Genomic DNA, 22,798 nt, shown 5'->3' on the forward strand with positions numbered 1-22,798 from the left:
ACATAAAACAGAAGCAAAATTGTAACAAATTCAATAAAGAATTTAAAAATGGTCCATATCAAAAAAAAATCTAAAAAAAAAAATAGGCAGTGGTGAAAAGAGAAGATAATCCCCTGACCTCTTGGTGGAATGCCATATACTGGAAGAATATAATGGTAATACAACTGTCTTCTTCTCTTCATCATTTTTTGGGGATATGGAATAAGGAATATGCTTCCATGGAAAGGGATATAAGATATGGTATTATGTTAATTTCATTAAAAAGTTATGAGGACATAACAAGAGATGTAATTGGGAGGAGAGTTATTTTCAGTATTCCACTCTAAGCACAAAGAAATATGGTGAGGGTGAGGGGCACAGTCACTAAATCGTTGCCATTAAGCCTGGATGGAACATCACATCACATTCAAAGCTCCTTTTTATTTTACACTTACATCTCAATTATCTGTAGAAGACCACGGAAAATTTTAAATTTTCCAACTGCCTATCTTTGGTCACTCATTTGCTTCTTTGAGTTGCCTGATAGTGTTTACTTGATGAAAGGTGAACTAAGCTGAGTTATGAATTTTAAGGACATTTACCATGACATAAAAAAAAAATCATGGGAAAATTGTGAAGAAATAGACTGGCTTCAAGAAATGGGTAACAAAAAGTAGTTCAGATATTAGGTGCTATTGTAATTAAAGGGGGAGTGAGAAATAGTATTCTGGGTTGTATGCCTTGACAGTCTTCACCAAAACAGAGGAACTTTGAATTATTGTAAAACAGACCTGAACAATTATATCTAGTTTCTGTTCTAGGTAGAAACTATTTCATAGAATTCCTTCTAGGGGCAGATCTTTATCTGGCCATAATTATCCCAGACCTCAAGTAAAGACAGATGTATGTATTCATATGGCAGGAATAGAGAAAGAGGAAAGAATGGAAAGGTGAAATCCTGTATGAAATTTTGTTTTGATTCAGTTTCAGTTTCTTTGCTCTAAAGGCCTTTTATTACTTGACATATTTTAAAAAATCTTTTAAAGTTCAAAATGAGTTCCAATTTCTTCAGTGTGACTGTTTCTTCTAAGAGTGAAGAAATAATAGAATGCCAGCAATTTAGATTTTTCATCACAAATCCATTGTTTTTACTGGGAAGGTTTAAATCTCTCTCCAAGTAACTTGGTCTTTTGAATAAAAGTATTTTTAATCAAGTATTTTAAGAATCTAGTTGATAGATTATGAAGACTTTTTAAAAACGGCTAAATGCTATTTTACATTTATTGTGTTTATTCTTATTCTAAATTATTCATATTTTAGCTGCTTCTGATGTTCCAGATTTTTCTACCAATACTGTCCTCATTGCTTTTTATCATATACTTCAAACTCAGCAAAAACACAAAAAGCAAGCTACGCAAATTATTATCTCAATTTTGAAGGATTTCCAACCCTTTATTTATGTAGAGACTACCGTGGGAAAAATAGAGTGTCATATACGACAGCATACAAAAAAGTGAATTGGAATGAATCCTTTAGCTGGTTCCTTGTTTAAACCTATTTTATTATTTTTTTGATTTTTTTTTCAGTTTAGCTGACACATACAAGTAGATAGCATCTAATATATTCATATATCTCATAAACCCACTCCATCAAAGGAGTGACTCACTCTTCCAAAGAACTCTTGTCTCCTACCTGACTTTCCTTCCCAGAAATACTGTAGCTCAGTTGACAACTACAAACTTCAAAATGGGTCTCATCCAGGTCTTCACTCTTGTCCTTCAGGTAATAAGAACACAGGAAGATAAGACCATTAGCCAATAGAATATCTAGGCATTTTCTTTTTGTTATGTATATCTTCCATACCTAGGGGAGAAAAAGATAAAATGGAGAAGTATTTGAACCTTGAAAATGAAAACAATTCTGTAATACCCAAGAGGCTCATAGCTATTATCTGATGTAACTGTTTAAAAAAACTTTCACCTTATTATTTCTTGCAAATCGAATATTGTTATCATATAAACTGAGAAAAGTAAAAAATAATGCTAATTACAATTAAATTTCCACATGGAAAATTTTTACATAAAATTCTGTGAATTCCTATCTTAATAATGTTTAAAACTACATATATTAACTTCATTTTACTGAACATTAGCAATAATTTGTACTTATAAAATTTGTTATTGATAAAAGTATAGCAGGAGGACTAAATCATTGTAAACTGTCTTCAAATTTAAACAAGCAGAATGCACTTAGTAGAAATGATAGCCAGAAAATAAGATTGCAAATGACAGATGCTGTTAGTGGTGAAAGTTGATACATATTAAAAAATGCATCTAGTCTTCATTGTGAAATTTATGAAGGAAAAATTCAAAGCAAAGAATGTAAATGATTTATCTTCACATTACGGAAGCTGATCAAAAATGATTTGAGTTAACTTCATAAAACTGTATCTCTAAATTGAATATTATGATTAAATTATTTGCATTAATCAATGTGAATTTTAAAATTTTAATCTGCAAGATTAAAAGGTCACTGTAAAACGTTATGACCAGTTGAAATGTTGGGTTCAAAACAGAAGAATCAAAATATGTTATACTTCACTATCCATTCACAAATACTGAAGAATTCTGCTTTGCCCAAATTTCTTCACACCCATCAAAAATTTAAACTCTCCTGATTGTTGTAATTGATAGAGGAAGTATATTTCCACATAGCTTTATTTATAGATGGCTATATAATTTCCTAGTTTTGAAATACTGTTGATAACTAAAGTGTTGTAATTCACTTAATTGAGGAAAAAGAGAAAGGAAACACTTTTTTACTTGTTTTTTTAATTTACTTATTTATTTATCTAATAAACCATGTTGTACAAAAGGCTCAGGGTGGTCAAAACACAAAGACACTGAAATTGAGATCAAGAGATGGAAAAAGGCAAATGTTGCAAGCTCTTCCACCAGTGGGCAGGGCACGTGACAAAAGGAGGAAGTGAGTCAGGTGGGCCTGGAGAGGCCACACCCTCCCTGAGAGACGGTCTCATTCAGGCAGCTGCCTGGAAGGAGTTCATGGCCCATGATCCCTCAAAGTATGACAGAAATGCAGATTTCCTGACTTAAAAATATCCGAAACAGACTTTTTTAGAAACTTCATGTTTGAATCTCTGAGGTTAGAAGTCAGGTGGTGGTTTTTCTTGGAGGGCTGAGGGCATCCAGGAGGGGACACCAGGGGGATTGCCAGGAACGCTCTGTATCTGGATATGGGCTGGGGACATGGGTGTGTGCAGTTTGTGAACATTTCATGGAGCCACATACTTACAATCTGTGTCTCCTCTCAGATAAAAAGGTAAAAAGAGAAACAGAAGCATTCTAAGATATGAATAAAGCAAACATAAAATTTCAAAGTGTTTTGCAATTATTGAGTCATTGCTAGTTTTATTGAAATATTAGACATTTGAATGTTTTATACTATAATTATACACAGGCCTGCAGGTCATGTTTATTAATGACTCATTTGAATGAGAGAGGAATCAAAGTAACTGAACAACATCCTGAACAACCACAGAAAACAACAATCTTAGTTCTGGATTCTTTTTTTGCTGATCTTAGTGTTTATCACTTCTTGTTGCTGTTCCCTGTGGTTCTTATGGATCATCTGCTAACCATTTAGCTTCACATGTTTACTGTCAACTCCTGACTATCCCTTTCTTGCTCCTTAAACCTTATGGACTTTCAAATGAATTTGTCTTCTATGTCATCTTTATTGTCATTTTAATTTTTGTCAATGGATCCATTTCTGCCTTGACCTTCACATTTCACTTGATATTTACTTTCCTGGTTTCCTATCATATTTTAAGATATAGCAACCTTAGCAAAGCTTTATCATGGATACTCTGGACAATATCCAAATTAAGTGTAGATTCTTGGCACCTCTATAAAATGACACATAATGGAATATGTGACTGACAGTTTGTCCACCCCAATCATTGAGAACACTGACAATTTTCACATTTCAGCAGGAGGCTGGAAAAAATATGGATAACATGAATGTTTTTATGGCATAAAGAGCATGTAAAATAAATGAACAGCAACAACAAATATAGAAACTTGAGCAATCTCTATCTTTTGGTAATCTAAAAATTTTCTTTTTGATCAAAGGAGCCAAAGTAGAATCTAGCCCAGAAAGCAAGTGCACACTTAGCCTTGACAAAACCTGAGAGAAGGCTGGATAGAATTGAACCTGGATGAATGCAGACATGCGCGCGCATGCGCGCACACACACACATCCAGAGAGTTAAGAGTGAACTTATTCATGCGTTCATCCAACAGATATTTATTGAATGCCCAAAATGTGTCATATGCCCTACTAGGCATGAAAAATTTGAAAAAGGAATATGAATAAAATAGATCCTAAAAAAAAGGGAATTCAGTGTCTAGAAATAAACACACCTATTAACAAGCAATGTATGATGTACAGTAATAGAAAAATGTGTGTGTATTAACATCGGAACACTGTGGAGAGGCATGTAATTTAGCTTGACGGTACTAGAGGAGAAGCAGGGAAGGCCTCCTGTAAGAGTAGACAGAAAAGCTAAACATTAAAGAATTCTTTCATTTATTCATTCACTTCTTCAGAAAATATTTTTTGAGAACCTGCTATATGCCAGACACTGTTGTTGGTAATATGGCAATGAACTAAACATTCTATGGAATGACTTATATTTACAGTTTACATTCTATTGGATGAGAATCTAATGAGGCAAATAACAGGAGGTGAGTGTTAAGAGAAATCACCAGGTGATTTAATCTGGAGCTTAAAACGCAGGAAAGGAGCAATGAGAAATTAAGCCAGAGGGCGGGGAAGAATGATCATAACATGGAAAGCCTGTAGCTCATGTGACTGGTATTGCTAGGAAATCAATTCACTTATGGTTATGCATAGATCATAGTAAGATATTGATTAGCAAGTGTCATAGTCATATTATTTTTTTGATTGGTTCCTTAGCAATTATATGGAGTATGACAGGAGTTATGGAAGAAGTGTATATAGAAGCCATATAACTTAGTATATTTCTGCATCTCCATATTGAATCTTCACAGGATGGCATCAAGTCATTTGTCTTTTAAACAATCTCTACAAATGAAGCAAAGTGTGAGAATCTCTGGCTGAGAAGACTAGAACTATATGTAACCATATTACATGGTGTTCTCCCCAGGTATCGTAGTACTTTAGCATGGCAGGATTGCAGAAATCCAATGTAGGGGCCTTTTACAGAATATGAAAAATGAGAGGGTCTTGTAGCACCCAAATTTTACTAAACAGTATGGTTTTCTTTCTGTGGCACCATATTATCTTGTAACAATTATGTAGAAAAAGGGGACTTCCCTGGTGGTGCAGTGGTTAAGAATCTGCCTGCCAATGCAGGGGACACAGGTTCGCTCCCTAGTCAGGGAAGATCCCACATGCCACGGAGCAACTAAGCCCGGGCGCCACAACTACTGACCCTGTGCTCTAGAGTGTGCGAACCACAACTACTGAGCTCACATGCCACAACTACTGAATCCCACGTGTTCTAGGGCCTGTGCTCCGCAACAAGAGAAGCCACTGCAATGAGAAGCCCACGCACCACAATGAAGAGTAGTCCCTGCTCACCACAACTAGAGAAAGCCCACGCGCAGCAATGAAGACCAAACACAGCAAAAAAAAAAAAAAAAAAAAAATTATGTAAAAAGAGGAATAATGTAAATATTTAGATGCTGATCACTAGGCTAGATCAAAATATATTCTGATGTAGTGCTTATAATGCACTTGTCTTTCTAAAAGCTTTGAAGTGTTTGGGTGCAGGAGCACATCCTCTCATCTTGTCCCTGGATCAATTCCATCATAGTATGTTTAAAAGAGTTCAGGCCAGACAGCATCTTTTCTAGAAACCCAAGATGTTTGATTGCCAGGGAATTATATTCAGACTTGTTTGAAGTGTATCACTTAATACAATACAGAAGACATCCTCCTAGAATGCTACGGGGAGAGGGCAATCATGACTAAGAAACTTGCCACAATGAGTTTAAATTTTGTCCAATAACTTTTTAAGTGCAAATAGTCTAACGATGAAGTGTCTAATACAGAACAGTACTTCAAAGAGTAAGCACTCAATAAATATTGAACTATAGGAGTCCACAGTAAAATGGTTTGTAAAAAATAGAGAATCAACTTCACTGTCACCAAGGTCTACTTCTTGAGGATCAAAGGTGCATTTAGTGCCACATACAAATATATATGAAGATATATATTGCCAGGTTCTATGATTTTAAGAAAAAAGGCATAAATATTGAAACAAAACAGAAAAATAAAGCAAATAATTATAAAACTAGGGATTGAATAACTGACTTCTCACCTAGTTAGTGGTTCTTGAGTTTTCCCATGGAATATGACCCTTTATAGGTGATATTGGTGTTCCAGATATTTCACAGATCAGGATCTATTTCACAGATCTTTAGATGATTGATAGGCTCTGGCATAGATAAGATAAATTGCAGATAATTCATACCTATATCTATCTATCTATCTATCTATCTATCTATCTATCTAATCTTCTCGATACCACTCTCAGTTCCTTGCTATCAAGGGCAAGATATTTGAGAAACACTGACAAATCTCCAATGGGAAAGTGATTATGATTTTCACTATTTAATTTTTACCAAGTATCACACATATAAACACAGGTTCTCTTACAGGTACAATCCATATGTATCACAGTTCTAAATATCAAGCTGTATCATAGTTACTTCTAAATATCAACTTGAGGAAATGCCACAGTTTTTACTTGTTTAAAGGTCATCTGGAAAAAAATCAGGAAATTTGTAGAAGCTTATTTTACTAATGAATGTATTTTATACTCTGTCTTATAAAGTTTCAACACAAAGTTTATTCTTATTGTAATAGCTCAAAATTTCAACACTAAAATAGTCTAGCTATTCATTACCCTCTTTTACTGTGAAGCTTTGTAAATGCTTGTGAACTATCAGATAGATTTTTTTGACTTGTCTGCCATTCTTTTGCTCAGTTTTTTTCCATCTTTTTAAAAATTAAAAAAAAACAGTTATTAGAGTGTGTTTTAAGTTCCTACATACATAACCATCTACCTTTGCACATTGTTTTTCATTTAAGTTCTAAACTTTTATGAATCAGTTTATTGACATGAACTGTTCACCTACTTCTCAGCATAATCACCATTAACAATCCCCATAACATTGTTAAAATACTCACTATTTGAAATGCTATTTCATATAACTCATAATTTTCAAAGTTACAATCTAGTTCATAGTGCCAGGCTCTGATTTTTTCAGCCTTTCTCTGGGCTCTTCACAGATGGAAACATCAATACTCATAGCTCTCCTTATTTCCCATCTGTGCCCAGTTCTCAAAGTTGGTCTTGTTGTTCCAGAAGCAGTTCTTGCTGATGCTGGAAGCCATTACGTTGCTCTAACCAAAATCCTGTGTTATCTAGACAGTTTCTCACCAAGATCTGGGAGCCTCAGTGATGATCAAACTGCTTAGATATTTGCTACCAACAAGAGTCATGCCCCAGGTCTCTGGTAATGGGGCTCTCAGGTGTGTCAAAGCTTTTTCTACCTCCAAAAATTTCAAGTAAAGTAGTCTGCTTTTGTACCTCAGAACCATCCTAGAACTAGAGACATATCTTGAAAACTTGTCCTTTGTTTTAGGATGATCAGTTTCCTTTCCTATTGTCATTTCCTCTTACGAGAATATAGCACTATTTTTCACTTCCAAACCCTTTAACGATTCAATTCCAGATACTTTATTTTCTCAGATTAGAAAAGTGAGTCAAATGACACTTTGGACATATTTCAAAATGATGAGAGTTTACATAGACATTTGTAACTCAGATTTATATCCTATAGATTACTTGGTTCAGAGAGACTCACGGTAGTTCCGAATATAAAGGGTCCAGCTTTCACTGAAATAATATTCATAAATTTTGAGGAAAAAGAAAAAGTCAGATAATAAGAAGTAAAAGGATAGGTGTATGAGAAGAAGGAGGGGGGAAAGGGGAGAAGGAAAAGAAGGAAAAAGAGGGAAATTAATACTCTTTAGTTCACTCTGAGAGTTTCTTTTATACTTAAGCTTTATATACTGTGTACTTAATATTAACATCCCTGAGACATTAGCCACTGTCTCTACTACTTTAAGGAAAAATAAAGTTTGAACTTATGATGCTGATTGACACTACTAATTTGTAGTGTCTATTTCACAGCTGGTTTCGAGTATTAGACGGAGGGGCAAAAGTTCAGAACTTCATAGTCTATCACTTACTACATGTGTAAGCAGCTGGGAGCTGTTCACCATGAATGTGACTGAAAATAGAGGCAATTTAGTACTTCCTTAAAGACTGCAATTTGTATTTTATGATTTTAAACCTATCGACTTTTGAAAATATGCCCTCTTTCTTTTATTTTATATAATTTGTCTTTAATTATCTTGTAGTTTATGTTGTGATATGTCATTTCTGTGAAATGCCACTTCTGATCTTGTTCTCAGGCTGAAATGTCTTCATCTATCCAGTCATTTCTTATTTCATTTATTTTCCTGGGATGGTAGAAATGACAAGTCCTAGCCAACTTCTGTAGATTGATGGATAAAAAAATCAAGATGATTTGAGCCAGCACTAAAAATAACTCCCTAAATCTCCAAAGTGTCAAGACACCATAGTAATGTCCTCTGGAAATTTGTTTACTTTAAGGGATACATGTTTAACTTGGTGTCTTTTAAGAGAGTAGAGCTGCATTTAGAAGAACTGGCATAAAGGCTTATAGCTTCATTTATGCATTTAAATAAGCATCATTTAGGGTGAATGTAGTAACCTAAAAATTAATAATATAATTCAGCCTCAGATATTTAGCCAATAAGTAATATCACACACGTGAGGTTTGTTGAGTAGATCCAACCCACTTCAGGTTGTTGGGTTTTTTTCCTTCCCACTTTAATTTACTTTATTTTACATATATTTTTGTGGCTACAAACAGCAATTGTATTCTCAATGAGCACAATGTGAAAAAAATACCCAGAGTCCTCCATAGGATGTGAAATGCTTTGATTGCTATGAATGTCTCTTCTCAATCGCTTTCAGACTTCTAGTATGAATGTCCCCCAAAGTTTCAGCTTCCCAAGTACTTCAGTTAAGTTTTGTTCAGTATGGAATCACTCCAACACTTGTGCCTTAAATCAACAAATCATTTTTTCTGGTATAATTCTATGAGTTCACTGGGAAGTTGTAATTCAGGCAGCTCAGCTGATCATTGGGTAGCAGCAGGTTGGCTGGGTCTATGATGTCTCAAACCATGGCTAGCAGCAAATTCAATACCAGCTGAGGGATGAGAATGACTTGGGTAGTGTTTCTCAGCATCCAGAGGCTGCTTGCCTCATTCACAGAGGAAGTGGTTCCCGAGTTCCCAGGAGCAGTAAGATCAGGCATGCTACAACATATAAGCAGTTTTTCCTTCTTTGTGTCACACTTACATTCATCTAATCAAGTCACAAGGCTAGAGCTACAAGTCAATATGGGAGCGGAATATGCAAGGGCAAAATGAAGGGATGGATTATTGTCATTTTTGCACATTCATTTTTATACTCTTTGGGAGATAAGAATGCTAGAGATATGGTCTATTTATATATTTAATAATTTATTAAAATTAAAATATTCCTAACATATGCTAGGTTCCAGAGATACATTGGTAAATATAGAAGATATGTAGCATATAGCCTAGGGGGTATAGGTTTTAGTATCTTCAGTACCTTTGAGAAAATTACATCTTACACGCCAAATGACACTGTTATTCTCATCATTATTGGTAAACTCTTTATGCTAAATTGTCACTAACTAAAATGTCCGAAGGAGCAAGATAGCATGAATTTATAAATCAAACAAGGTATATGACAAAGGGGATAAGGTGAAAATATTCTGAACGACTGGGTATGGGTTCTGCATCAAGTATTTCAAAAGCAAATTTTTAAAAATATTGAGACTTCTGAGAAAAATGTGATGACAGAATAAGATTCACATGCCACTGCTTGTGACCTTTACTATATGGCCCCCTACATCCTCAGACCATCACGTTTTTTGGCTTTAATGAAATGAACTAGCATTTTATATATGCCAGGTATCATGCTTGGCCTTGAGAAGGTGATATTAAGCAAGATAATAGCTGTTTCTCAGGAACCTCAGGTTGACTTTGACTTCTGGTTTTGACACCATGGTCACTTCACCACTTTTTTCACTTTTAGTCTTATTCCTTTGCCCCATGCTTTCTGTTATATCTTTCTCATTAACCCCTCATCCTAGGCATGGTTTTTCCTGTTCCAAAGTCCAACCTGACCAGCCTGTATGAATAAAGGCATAAAAGCCAATCCAACTGTTTCCCCTAAAAATGAAGACTGTTTAATATGATCTTAACATCCAGTGGTCCCCTATTGATTATTCCTTATCACATTCCACGCAATGACTTTTACAAATCAATTCATCAATATCATCATTACATCATCTACATTACTGAAACGTGTGAGAGATTAACCTGAATATGTCTCACTAGCTTGGTATCTCAATTTTTGTTCTGTATTTTTACTCATTCTTTCTGTTTCTATCCTAGCTTTTAAAAAGATCCTTTTTACTGGTAAACATCCCATTTGTGCAAATACCTTACCCCAAACTCTGCTGTTTTCTTGAGGACTCCAGTCCATCAAAAAGTGTGACATTCTTCTAGCCCTTCACTTTTTCCCAGTGCTTTATGTTTTTATCACCCTCCCTGAAGTGTTGCTCAAGTGAATACCCTCTATCAACATGGCTAACCTCCAAATGATCTTTCTCATCTCTCTCTCCCTTATCCACAGCACTTTCCTTAGGCATCGATTTAGCTCTATGTTTCATTATAACCTATAATTAATTATATATATATTAGTTTCTGCTAAAACTTTTTCTTGAAATATTTTCTGGAATGTCAATGATACAGTAACTTCTTTTTTTAAATTGCAGTATAGTTGATTTACAACGTTGTGTTAGTTTCACACGTAAAGCAAAGTGATTCAGATATATATACATACATTCATATATATAAGTATATATATATTCCTTTTCAGATCTTTTCCCTTATAGGTTATTACAAAATATCAAATATAGTTCTTTGTGCTATACAGAAGGTCCTCACTGGTTATCTATTTTATATATAGCAGTGTTCATCTGTTAATCTGAACTTCCTAATTCATCCCTCCCTGTACCCCCTTTTCTCCTTTGGTAACTATAAGTTTGTTTTCTATGTCTGTGCATCTATTTCTGTTTTGTAAATCAGTTCATTTGTATCATTATTTTTAGATTCCACATATAAGCAATATCATATGGTATGTGTCTTTGTCTGGCTTACTTCACTTAATATAATAATCTCTAGGTCCATCCATGTTCCTGCAAAAGGCATGATTTCATTTTTTCTTATGGCTGAGTAATGTTCCATTGTGTGTGTGTGTGTGTGTGTGTGTATCACATCTTCTTTATCCATTCATCTGTTGATGGACACTTGGGTTGCTTCCATGTCTTCACTACTGTAAATAGTGCTGCTATGAACATTGGGGTGCATGTACCTTTTCGAATTAGAATTTTCTCTGGATATGTGTATACCCAGGAGTGAGACTGCAGTATCATATGGTAAGCCTATTTTTAGTTTTTTAAGGACCTCCATAATTTTCTCCATAGTGGCTGTACCAATTTACATTCCACCTAACAGTGCAAGAGGGTTCCTTTTTCTCCACACCGTCTCCACCATTTGTTATTTGTGGACTTTTTGATGATGGCCATTCTGACCCATGTGAGGTGATACTTCATTGTAGTTTTGATTTGCATTTTTCTAATAATTAGTGATGTTGAGCATTTTTTCATGTGTCTGTTGGCCATCTGTATGTCTTCTTTGGAGAAAAGTCTGTTTAGAATGCTATAATAACTTCTAAGTACAAAAAGTTTCATAGAGTGTATGATGAGATAATTGCAGAAATTATAAGCTCTCGAAAAGAAGTAGCCAGGTAGTTTAGGAGCACTTACAACTAGATAAACTATTGTTTAAAAGCACAAATATATTTGTTAGTTTTATTTCAGGGATGAAAGGGAAGTGAGAAATCAGAAGGTCTAAAAACTTCATTAGATATATGAGGAAATGAGGTTCTTTAAGATTTTTAATATTTGTATTGGCTGATCTTCTTACTCTTCCCCCAACAAATATACCCCATAAAAATAAAGATGAAATATATATGTGTATATATGCATACATATATATTTTTCTCTTTTAGGTTAATTTATGAAAATCATGTATTTAAGATTTACCTATTTATTTTTAATATACCTTATCTTAGAAAAAATGTAGATGCCACAGGCATATTGGATATGCCAAGATAGTAGAGTATTTATGGAATGCTGTTCTAGACATTTTTTGTGCTCTAGTTTGTCATATACGAGATAAGAATTTTCTATTCTGTGTGTATTAGTGAGGATTCTTATATTTGGACAGAACATCAACTCAAATTGGCTTAAAAAATAATTTATTGGTTTATTTAATTAGAAATTCAGAGAACAGTCTGGCTTTAACGATGTCTGTCTGGATCCAGATCCTGGAATAGAAGAAACATCAATTCCTCAGTTCCAGGACTTGCTTTCTTTTCCTGTGGCTTCCTTTCAGGCATGATCCCATTCTATTTATGTTGGCATAAATAGGCACAAGAAGCTCCAGGCTTATCTTTAACAATGTACCAAACTCAGGGAAAGAAAGAAGCAAAATTTTGGGGATCAACTCTGATTTGGTTTAGACTGGATTACACAGTTTCATCTGACTTAATCACCAGGGCCAGAATAATGAAATATGCTGGTTAGCCACATGGTATTTTGCTCATGTTTGGAGATGAGAAGTGTTTCAAGCACCATTCAATCCAATGGAAGTGAAAATGAGAAAGAGAACCAGAGCATTGTTACCAGAAAGGCCACAGAAATTGGTCAGGCAAACACACCAGGCTTTGTAAGAAATATTAAAAACATGATATATATTCAAAGTCACGGTTTACATTTATCTTGGTTTTAAATGCCATAAAAGAAAAATAAACATTAGAAGAATGAAATAAAGTATCACTGATAGTACATTTCCTCTAATATGAGTAAAAATTATGTATGATGGGATTTGTATAGGTCTATGTTAAAAAAATAAATTCCAGTGAAATACAACTGTACACTTACTAATACTAGGTATTATTCAATCACTATATTTTTCTACTTTGTTACTTCCATTTTAATAGGCTAGTCACCATAATATTACTTAAGGGCATTGTATGATACTTAATAGGTTCTAAACAATATTTCCTATTTAATTACATGAATACTGTAATTCCCATCCTAACAATATATTTTCATTTAAGAAGCTGACTACTCTTTCATTATGAAACAAAATTAATTAAATGAACCCTGATCTAATTATGTAAGTGTTCCTTTTGACACAAAAATTAAAGCTTCTATTTCAGAATATAGCTGAGAAATAAGACTAAAGAGGTCAAATATTAAAAATTTTGACATCTTACATATATTGTTTAATTATTTAACATCATTTAATATTGTGCATTCTGGAGTACGCAATCATTAAGTCTTTTGTGTCAGTATACTAAAAATAAAACAAAGTGAAATAATCTAGTGAGTTTTATTGTACTTAATAATTTTAGTAACTTTTAGTCCTAAAAAAAATGTCTGTGACTGTCATCCTCCTGCTGCCAGAAAATTCTCAGCCAGTCTCAATGTTAAGTAATAAGTAATTACCACCTTTTTTTTTTTTTTGGTCGATTTTGTCAGCAGATGCCTTGCATTCAGTTAAAATATGTGATATTTAGAGAAATGTTCTCTTTCATTTTCTTCTACTTAAAGAAAAATTAGAATGTCTTCTTAAAACAGATCACATTGTGAATTTCATGATACTGAGAAACCAGTTATTTCTCTACAGAGGGCAGTAAAACCCTTTATTTTCATTACCTTCATATTTGTTCTGCATTTATTTTAAAACATTAGGTAGCACCCACACGATTTGAGTACTCAGCTATTCAAAATTTGTTAATGTCTCCAGCATTCTGTTATTGCTTTTGGTATTTGAAATATTTAAAAAAGAAGAAAGAGCATATAATGCTTGCATTCATCTAGCAAAGATGAATCGTGTTCATATATCAAACAGAACAAATAAATCATATGCCAATAGAACTACTTTGGAAATATACACTGAAGAGTAGAATTTTTTTTAATGATCTCATGATATCCCTTCTAAAAAAAGCAATCTGATATGACTTTCATTATTCCTTCTGTCATGAAAGTAATAGGACACATGAATATTTAGAATACTTGAGTGTTTAAACTACCATATGCAAACTATTTGTTTCTCCTTTAGGAATATGATATTATCTTTCCACATTATGAGAATGATGAATGCTATCTCTTCTCTTATGTGTGTGTCTTAAATGCATATGTCTCCTCTGATACAGGTGTTCTTAAATCTCTTTTTTTTCCCCTGTAACAGATAAAATGAATTTGTTGACATAAATATTATATAAACTGTATTGAAAAACTATTTCTCCCAGGTATGATGTCAAGAATTTTACATGATTCTTGATTTCTGTTACAAAACTTCAAGATATGAATTACAATTTGTTTTACATCTGAGGAAACCAAGCTTCACAGAGGCCAAGCAACTTGTCTAAGTTAGTTGAATTACTAAATCCTGGAATTAGGTGATAAGCCAAGTTTCACTGGCTAAAATGTACTTTCTTTCATGTGCCATCTTTCCTTCTCTATAAAATAGATGCCTGTATTAAAAAAGAAGAAAGATGTCAAGTCAATAAACTAAAAAAAGATCAAACTAAACCTAAAGCAAGCAGAAGTAAGGAAATAATAAAAATGATTAGAATGGGAATTAATGAAATAGAAATAGGGGAATATTGTAAATCAACAAAACCAAAGATTGATTTTTGAAAAGATTAATAAAACTGATAAACTTTTAGCTAGTCTTACCAAGCAAAGAGAGTAAGGGAGAGAAGACCCAAATTACTAAAATTTTGGAATGTAAGAGGGAAACTCATTACTAATATTATAGAAACAAAGAGGAATGCTATGAAAATAAGGTCATATTATTAAAAGTGTACCAACAAATTAGATAACTTAGATGAAATGGATACATTCTTAGTAAGTTACAAACTGTAAAAACTGACTTAATAAGAAAGGTAATCTAAGTAAATTTAACAAGTAAAGAAATTGAAGTGATAATTACAAAACTTCCAACAAAGAAAAGGTCAGGCATTGATAGCTTCATTAGTGAAATCTACCAAACATTTATAGAAGAATTAATAACATTCCTTCTCAGACTTTTCCAAAAAGTAGAGGAGGAGGGGGCACTCCCCATAGATTCTATGACATCAATATATACTCTAATACCAAAACCAGACAACATATCATAAGGAAAAACAAAACCAGAAACTACAGTCAGTACTTTTCAGACACAAGAATTCTCAACACAATACTAGCAAACCAAATCTAGCAACATATAAAAAGGATTATACAACATGATGAAGTGAAATTTCTCCCAGAAATGCAAGGTTGGATTAACATTTGAAAATCCATCAGTGTAATGCACTATGTTAATAAAGGACAAAAATTTGCATAATTATCTAAATAGACTCAGAAACAAATTTTGACAAAATCTACACCTTTAAATGAAAAAAAAGAGAAAGCATTCAACAAAATAGGAATAGAAGTGAACTTCATTCTGATAAAAGAATGTATGAAAAATCCACAGCTAGCTATGGGGGAATGACTGAATATATTGCCTCTAAGATCAGGAATGGGATAAAAATGTGCTCTCTTATCACTTCAATACACAACTGGATTTTCTAGGCAGGGCAATTAGACAAGAAAAATTAAAATTAAAATGGTCCAGATTGGAAAGGAAGAAGCAAAACTGTTAAAGAAATGCAGTGAGATCTAGATATGATCTCATATATAGAAACTCCTTAAAAATCCGTACATATCTATTAGATGTTATATATGAGTTCAGCAAAGTTGCAGGATAAATATCAATGTATTAAAAAACCAATTGTTTCTCTATATACTAGCATAAATAAAATTATGAAAACAATTTTGTCTGCAAAAATGCCTAAGTGCAACTCCTAGGTAGTATGATAAGCAATTGTTTGGTTTTGTAAGAAACTACCTTACTCTTTCCAGTTGCATACAATTTTAGCAGATTATTTGTTTGTTTGTTTGTTTATTTATTTATTTTGTGGTATGCGGGCCTCTCACTGTTGTGGCCTCTCCCGTTGCGGAGCACAGGCTCTGGACGCGCAGGCTCAGCGGCCATGGCTCACGGGCCCAACCGCTCCGCAGCATGTGGGATCTTCCCGGACCAGGGCACGAACCCGTGTCCCCTGCATCAGCAGGCGGACTCTCAACCACTGCGCCACCAGGGAAGCCCCAGATTTATTTTTTGAATATCTATTACAGGCTAGGCTTATTTCAGGCTACACTTCTAGGAGCTTGAAGAAAGGCAATGCACAAAACACACAACATTCCTTTCCTCATATAGTACTCATTCTCGTTGGAGGAGATAACCAGTTAACAAAATAAACAAGTGAATAAAATATATTGGATCTTAAAAAATGCAATGCAGAAAAAAAGACAAGTGAGGAGGATAAGGAAGGCTGGAATTTGGAACCCTTTTTTTTTTTTTTTTTTTTTTTTTTTGCGGTACGCAGGCCTCTCACTGTTGTGGCCTCTCCCGTTGTGGAGCACAGGCTTCGGACGCTCAGGCTCAGCGGCCATGGCTCACGGGCCCAGCTGCTCCGCGGCATGTGGAATCTTCCCGGACCGGGGCACGAACCCGTGTCCCCTGCATCGGCAGGCGGACTCTCAACCACTGCGCCACCAGGGAAGCCCATGGAACCCTTTTTATAGTGAGGAGAAGGAAGACCTTTGGGAGAAGACACCGGTGGAAGCTCATCTCATGTACTATAAAGTTTTAAAACATCATATTTCCTGATGCTTCAATATCCCAATGAACTTTCTGTGAGCACCCTGCCCAGGTAACCAGGTGCAGCACTGTGGTAAGGCTGATCCTGCCACAAGTTCCCCTTCTCACCCTGCCTGACTGTGACGTCATGATATTCACAGGCACCCATGAAATCCCCTCAAGCCTTTTCCTTGTATTAATATATTCCACCCTGCCCCCCAATAAAGGCACCTGCCCACAGGTCCTCATTCTCTCTTGGCTCCTTGCAACTCCTGCCATATGGCCCCCTGCATGTGTCTCCCCTTCCAGGACCTGTGGGTATAAAAAATCTCTTTCACTCACATGGTGTTATTCCATGATCCTACCTGACAGACCTTCCTAAAATCCCATTTAAGTTATAAAAGTATTCCTTACAACACACCTGGGCTATTTGAAGAAATCACATTCCAGATATTCCTTAACAAATATGAAGTTAATTCCTCAGAAAGCATAGGAGCAGGGCCCTCCTGGCCACTAGGCACTGTAGGCAGAGTGTGGAGAGCCCACGATATTTTTTAGGGACCCATAAAATTTTTACTATTTAATTTCTTCTAAAATCAGAAAAAGTGAATGTATTGATAGAGAACATATAACAATGGGGGGGGGGAGAGGGATGGACTGGTAGTTTGGGATTAGCAGATGCAAACCAGTATATAAAGAACGGATAAATAACAAGGTCCTACTGTTTAGCACATGGAACTATAGCCAATATCCTGTGATAAACCACAATGGAAAAGAATATGAAAAAGAATGTGTATATGTATAACTGAGTCACTTTGCTGTACAGCAGTAATTAACACTACATTGTAATTCAACTATACTTCAATAAAAAATAAATTAAAAAAAAGAACATATAACTATAAATCCAGCCTGGATTATATTCCTCTTTTTAAAGTCATAAAATATAATTTTTAATTTTTTTTATGTAGGAAGGGGCCCATGAAGACAAATGTCCCTATGCCTAGAACCAGTAGGATGCATCCTGGAAAGAAGCTGAGTGCATGAGGGGAGTGAGGTAGAGAGAAATTCAAATAGTTGGGAGATTACTGGGAAAGAGCACAGAAGTCCTTAAGGCCATATTTACACTTGAGCTTTTACCCTGAGAGAGATGAGAAACAATTAGAGAATTCTGAACATAAATTAACATTTTAAAAGGATCGTTATTGCTGTGCTGTACAGAGTAAATGGTAAAGGCAAGTGGATTATTGAAGATACTGGCAAAATCAAAGTGAAATCATTCTCTGGCAGAGGTGACATGAAGTAGTCAATTATTGAATGCATTTATTAGTGTCCAACATCCAGAAATAGCAAGACTAAAACTACCAGATAACTAAAATAGTAATTAGCAAGAGTTTATTGTGTACATATAACAGTTTGTGAACTGGGAGCTCTCAAACCAACATGGGAATGAGGCTCAGAGGTATTGCTATAGGAGAGCTTATACAATGAAAAAGTAGAGGCTGCTTATTCTGTACAATGATGGGTTATAGCATTAGAGCTTCCCTAGTGATAGTGTATTGTTTAAAAGTGGACACCACTTGCCAATTTGGGGGAGCAGCTTAAGTTTCATTTATGATTTTCAGAGGCATTTGCAAGAAGTCACCGAAGTTTTGTTTGTTTTGTAAAATAAGCTAAATTAAATTTTGCTTATGTGGCCTAATTGATTTTGTCTGTTTAGGGAATTTTCAAGTCTGGTCTCTATTTTGTACTTAACTTTAACTTAAGTTAGAATTAAAAGGATTTGCTAATTGTTTGAGACTGGAGGCATAAGAGAATGAGCATGTAGACGGATGTACTTAATTCTCCCAACCAAAAGGAAACTGGGGTCAACTACTACCTGCCTGCTTTTAACTTCTCCAGTAAAAGGCCATAGCTTCGCTCCAAAGATTTTTCTTGTTAGCATCAGCTGCTTCTTCTATATTCAGACAAGTAAATGAAGAAATGTAAACAAAAAGTGTGATAATGACTGAATAGTGACAATGACGGCCGTGTCGAAATTTTGGTGTTTTCTTTTCTCCAATTAGGAGACCTTTTGTATGTTAGGATCATTTACTCTTTAGTTACCCATGATGGTGTTAGAAGCAATTGCAGTGAATATCGGATGTTGTCAACATTAATGTCTATGCCAATGATTTTCAAACAGATAAACAGTGCCGTCACTGCAGAGGGAATGAGATTGTTGAGATGAGAAGTGCATGATGGGCATATCCCAGAGGGAGTAGCTAGGAGACAAGGTGGTGATGGGGGAAAAGGAGGGGGTGTGCCATGTGGAACAGACCAGTAGAATGCCTGGTAGTATCTGAACATTTTACTGAGGATGGGTTGGCTCCATTATAAGTAATGGCCCACTATCAGCATTTTAAATTAGGTTTTATAGTGATTCTTTGCTCTATTTCATTCTCTTGCCCACTTGTGGGGGAAAAAAAAGTATATGGTTATTCAAGTCAGATTTCCAAGGGGAAGAAAAGGAAAAGCAAACTCTCTAAAATGGAGATTGAAGTCATAACTATGGCTTCATTAACAGAATACTCAACGAACTGAACCACAAACAATATTCGGTTTTCTGTAGATTAGAACACAAAGTTCTGAAACTTAAAGTTTGCTTGAGAGTTGTGTGAGAGTTGTTGGAAATGGGAATTTTTGCCAAGAGATTATGAATTTACATTGTTTTCTGGTTAATAGTGGAAAGCCAAGTGGAAAAAAAAAAATCCTCCAAGGGCTGACACTCTTAAGCCTAACCCAATCAGCAGGTCAAGAAACTTCTATCATCTTCCTGTAAATTGATCTGTTCTAATTATAGCTCAACGGAATTATCAGGGAAACTCCTGGAAACAGTAATTAGTGAAAAAAGATTGAGATGCCCCATCAAACATTTTAGTTTTAAGAAGATATGTTTCACATTTGCAGCCTCCTTTGAACAAGGAGCCCCAGGTGCTGGTGATATAATGAGGGCACTTTATAATACTGGGGCATGTGGTCTCCAAATAAGACAGACTGTAGCCTTTTCTGCCTTTTTTGTCCATCATTTTGCCAGTTGCTGGAGTTTGCTTTAGTTTCTGGCTTCTCTGTTGGCCTGATTAGCTTAACTGAGTATTTAAATTTTATTTATTCATTACTTGCTTCTGCCAATTTCCCAAAAGGATTTCAGGTGAGCTTAACTGGAAGGCCCTTCACAGAACCCTCCGCATTGTTCCTGTTTGTAATTCACAAATCATTAACACCTCTGTATAGGATTGCCTTATCAGGCCTCTCGAGTTGTGCAGTTTATACATGGTATTTGTATTATTTAACCTGAGATGTTCTCTCTGCATATCTATTTGTAGTTTTGATGTTTCATTTGGATTCTTGGATTTACATGTTCCGCGTATCGACATTTATTTGTTTGAACGCTCTCACTTATCTGCTACCAGTGGCGTGGCGCGGGGGGAGGCGGAGTCAGCGGAGGCGGTGGAGCTGGGAGGGTGGGAGACTGGGGGTGGGAGGGGGGAAAGCACGAGAGTGCGTGAGGGCGTGGCTGCGTGTTTACTCGCATAAGGCAGCGAGACGCCGGGGCGTACCTCAGACGAGCAGGGTCTGGGCGCCTGCCAGCAGCTTCTCCCGGTCCCCGGACACAGCGACGGCTCGGTTGTGAGGATGCAGCGAAGCGAGTGTCCGGCCCCACACGTGGAGGACATGGACCTGCACCCCGAGCTGATGCAGGAGTTCACCTGCCTGCACCACTGACGAGGACGTGCTCATCTCTGGGTTCCACCAGTTGCTTGGCTTCCAGCTCAACCCGGCTGGCTATGCTTTTTCCTGCCCATGACCAGCTGGAACCTACAAGCAGCAATTGGCGCTTATTATGACTTCGAGAGGCCAAACATCAGTGTGCCGTCTATGTCCTTTGTTGAAGATGTCACCATAGGAGAAGGGGAGTCGATACCTTCTGATACTCAGTTTATAAAAACATGGCGGATGCAGAATTCTGGGGCAGAGGCCTGGCCTCCAGGGGTTTGTTTTAAATACGTCAGAGGAGACCAATTTGGACTTGTGCACGTGGTGATGGTGAGATCGCTAGAGCCCCAAGAGATTGAAGATGTTAGTGTCCAGGTGTGCAGCCCGGGCAGAGCAGGAATGTATCTGAGCAGGACAGCGGCGGATATGCGCGGCCACAGGACTCTACCATGGAGATGCTTTCGGGGCCCTTCTCGGTGTGGAGGTGGGTGGACTTTTAGGAGTAACGCAGCAGCTGTCACCTTTTGAAACGGAGTGCGACACACAGCCACATCCCAAGGTAGAAGGAAACTTAAACCCCTTTGCCTCTCCCTAAAAGAACCGACAGTCGGGCTTCCCTGGCGGCGCAGTGGTTGAGAGTCCGCCTGCCGATGCAGGGGAAACGGGTTCGTGCCCCGGTCCGGGAGGATCCCACATGCCGTGGGGCAGCTGGGCCTGTGAGCCATGGCCACTGAGCCTGCGCGTCTGGAGCCTGTGCTCCGCAACGGGAGAGGCCACAACAGTGAGAGGCCCGCGTACCGCAAAAAAAAAAAAAAAAAAAAATAAGAACCGACAATCAGGTGAAACAATTTAAAAGACCCTGGGGATTCCGGTTTGACTCCATCAGCAAAAACACATGGGCTCCTGTTCCTCACCACAGCGAGCAAGATGGGAGGAGACCCTCACAGAACTGTGAATCTGTCCCCCAGCCGTCACGCAGCTTGTCCGTAAGGTAGGTGCCCGAGGAGAAAGGGCAGGTGGTGGGCCTTGGGATTTGTGATACCCCTTCATGGCAAACCTAAAAGCCTAGAATGTTCTTTAAGACTGCTTAGTTCTCCTGCTAATGCAACAGCACACATACCTACCCCCCCACCCCGCCACGTCCATGTCCTGTGGATATTACTCCATCCACGTTTGTAATTTACTGCCGTCTCTCTGCTCTGGTTTGGGTGTTGAAAGAACCAACTTCTTTACCTTTAGCATTAACAAAAAAAAAAGTCAAAATATCACGTCATTCTTCCAGTGTAAATGCATACTAAGTGTGGAGCAGCAACACAGCTTTGGAATTCGTTCCTGCTGTGGTTTTTTTTGGTTTTGGGTGGGGTGTTTTTCCTGAGGAAAAAGACAAGCTCAATTATTTATCCTAAATGTTGTTGAGCTTCCAGTTTATTTACCTTGTTTGTGTGAGTTTCAAGTTTATTTACCTTGTTTGTGTGTCTTGTCGATATTTTTCCAGTCTCTTACGGCCCATCCACGTCCTCACTCAAAACCTGGAGTGGCCCAAGTGATATTTTGACTTTTCATGTGTGAGGAATAAGTGAGAGAATTGTTGAGTTAATCATCATTTTAAATATTCTGACTGTTCTAAGACACTTCTAGGTGTTTGATTTCTTCATCTGTTTCTTTCCATGCTTGCTGATTAAACAGAGCCTTCCATGCTCTGCTAAGGTGATGATGGTTCCTGGTTGTTGGTTTTGGTTGGTTGAATAAAGCCCTGATGCTGAGAGCTAAGAAAGACAAAAGTTTTTAAAATGTATAATCTCTCTGGCCAAAATTATTTGGTACTTGAAATACCAATTTATCTTATTTGATTGGAAATGCTTTTGGAGAAAGCAGAGAAAAAAAAAAGTTTAGACCTTAGCACTCAGGGTAACATCTGACATGTTACCAACTTTACTGAGCTTTCCTTCTGTGAATTTAGACAGGTAGAAGCTGCTGAAACTCTATTTGTATTCTGT

At 36.5% G+C, this 22,798-nt stretch overlaps 1 protein-coding gene and 1 pseudogene across 7 annotated transcripts in view; both read left to right on the plus strand.

Annotated features, from left to right (window-relative positions):
• Positions 1-22,798, plus strand: part of LOC309810705 (uncharacterized protein) — a 578,315-nt gene that overhangs the window by 203,077 nt on the left and 352,440 nt on the right. The window lies entirely within an intron of this gene.
• On the plus strand, positions 18,489-21,862 carry LOC309810744 (protein ILRUN-like; annotated as a pseudogene). Its single transcript has 3 exons — positions 18,489-18,507; positions 20,623-21,414; positions 21,641-21,862. The product of its transcript is annotated as a protein ILRUN-like (transcript).

The sequence above is a fragment of the Mesoplodon mirus genome, assembly GCF_964341445.2.
Source record: "Mesoplodon mirus genome assembly, chromosome: 9".
In the NCBI taxonomy this organism is placed as follows: Eukaryota; Metazoa; Chordata; class Mammalia; order Artiodactyla; family Ziphiidae; genus Mesoplodon; species Mesoplodon mirus.